General features: G+C 33.5%; 1 long non-coding RNA gene across 1 annotated transcript in view; it reads right to left on the bottom strand.

Moving 5' to 3' along the window:
- Positions 1 to 1,077: 1,077 nt before the first annotated feature.
- LOC124382459 overlaps positions 1,078 to 2,495 on the bottom strand; it is a 3,092-nt gene continuing 1,674 nt past the window's right edge. Inside the window, exons 2-3 of the long non-coding RNA XR_006925033.1 lie at positions 1,742 to 1,771; positions 1,078 to 1,116 (exon numbers count right to left, since the gene is read on the bottom strand). This is a non-coding gene — a long non-coding RNA (uncharacterized LOC124382459). The remainder of the gene's footprint in view (positions 1,117 to 1,741; positions 1,772 to 2,495) is intronic.

The raw sequence follows: 2,495 nt of genomic DNA, 5'->3' as shown, positions 1-2,495 counted from the left end.
CTGTGGAACTGTGATGGTATCCCAGTTTTCAATAGTTCCAATTGTCAGCTATGGCCCATTCAGTGCCAAATCATAGAACTGAATCCAAAAGAACGGAAAAACAATATCTGCATACCATGTATTTGGTTTGGAGAGAAGAAACCCAACATGACCACTCAATGGTCATGTCTCAAATGGAGAGACCTTACAAACAAGGCTGAAAAGTATATGAAGAATGCCAAAGACACAGTCAAACAACTGTTTTCTGATATGCAGAACAGCAAGCAAGAGACAGATAAATCATCACAACTGTCAGAGAACGTTAGGGTTTTTGGCAATCCGCATCCAATGACCATTCCAGTACGCCACAAGATCGCTATAGAGGACCTTTTTGGTGTCAGGGTACAGCAGTACTTGTGTTATAAGCGTTTTATCATCAACAATGTGCTTTATCACTCAGAAACTAACCCAAGGATTCAAAACTAAAATGAGGAAAAAGTGAATTGGAATTTAGGTTTAAGTACAAATTTATGGGGTCCTGTATTTATTATTATTTCTTATTAAAATACCAACTGAATTGGTGAAGGCAGCATTCAAATAATGAAACAAATATCACTTAAACCTTAAAATCAATAATTCCTTTTCCCAGTTCCATCTTTTTTTGAATAAACATAATAACCTACAGTACAACTGAAGAAAAAAAGGTATTTGATGTATATTTGCAGAAAACCTGAAAATAACAATTAAATGTGCAGGCGATAAGATTCACAACCATGTTACTTCTAACAATACAGCAGTGGGAATAAACCTCTCACTACAAATACACAACAAACCCATCGCCATATTTATTGACATAATACATGCTACAGTTATTACTTGTGAATAAAAGTTCTGTGCCTATTTATTATAAGCACATTTACTATTTCTTATGATTTTATAAATACACACAGCTCATGGCTGATAAACACCCAGTTATTACAATCACTATGTGTAAAAAGCTGGAAACAAACACAACAGAATCTGTAAAACTATGAATAGTAAACTTTGTATTTAATTTAAATATTAACATTTGTATTTACACATGAAGAGTCTCACCTGGCAAAGATGCAGCAGAATTATCTTGTGTGTGTGCATAATCTATCAAACACAAAGTATGAACTGTGAACTTTTAGTAATAGAATAATATAATAATAATATAAATATTTAGATAATAAAAATGATGATGTATGTGAAATATATTTCTAAACAGTCAGTAAGAGTCTGAACTACAGAGTTTTAAAGAACAGAACTGCTATGGATTTGTTTGGTATATCACATAATTTTAATAATTGTTTATTAAACGTTTATATAAAATCAAAATTATGTTTGCAGTTGTAATCATATTTGTGAAAACAGATATGAGCACTTTTCTTTTTACATTTCAGAGCAAGAAAACAAATACAGACTCCATTTAACACCTGGTTTGAAACCAGGAAGCATAAATAGGCAACCAAATTATAATTTAGCACAGAAAAGGTGAACACGTTAGGGCAACAAAGCAATGACTAGAAAGTGGGAAAGACAGGCCTGAATCCAAAATGTTATATATATATATATATATATATATATATATATATATATATATATATATATATATATTTATACAAATCCTCAATCTTCTGATTGGAAACCCAGAACATTAACCACTGAGCTTCCACTTCCACCAGATACCTCCAGATTTATTAAAGGCAAATTAAAAAAAATATATATATATATAAATCACCTGCTTGTGTACAATGGAGTCCAGTCAACACTAAAATAGAAAATATAAAAAAGAAAACAAACAAAACAAATTATTGATAGTAAACGATGAAGCTTGACAAAGATGAATTGTTAATATCATATTATATACTTTTATATTATATCCTATCCTAATGTTCTAATACATATACAGTGGGGCAAATAAGTATTTTTTGTATGACTTCTTAATAATTATTTTTCATTTTATTACATGAAATAAGTATTTGATCACCTACCAACCAGCAAGAATTCTGTCTCTCAAAGACCTGTTAGTTTGTCTTTAAGAAGCCGTCCTGTCCTCCACTCATTACCTGTATTAATTGCACCTGTTGAACTCGTTACCTGTATAAAAGACACCTGTCCACACACTCAATTAATCAGACTCCAACCTCTTCACTATGGGCAAGACCAAAGAGGTGTCTAAAGACACTAGGGACAAAAATGCAGACCTGCACAAGGCTGGGATGGGCTACAGGACAATAGGCAAACAGTTAGGTGAGAAGGCAACCATTGGCGCAATTATTAGAAAATGAAAGAATTTCAAGATGACTGTCAATCTCCCTCGGACTGGGGCTCCATGCAAGATCTCGCCTTGTGGAGTATCAATGATCCTGAGAATGGTGAGGGATCAACCTAGAACTACACGAGAGGACCTGGTCAATCAATTTAAAAGAGCTGGGACCACAGGCTCAAGCCAGCACATGTCCAGGCCCATCTGAAGTTTGCCAAAGACCATC

This window comes from Silurus meridionalis, unplaced genomic scaffold, assembly GCF_014805685.1.
Source record: "Silurus meridionalis isolate SWU-2019-XX unplaced genomic scaffold, ASM1480568v1 Scaffold355, whole genome shotgun sequence".
Classification (NCBI taxonomy): Eukaryota; Metazoa; Chordata; class Actinopteri; order Siluriformes; family Siluridae; genus Silurus; species Silurus meridionalis.
This window is presented reverse-complemented; position numbering and strand designations above follow the sequence as displayed.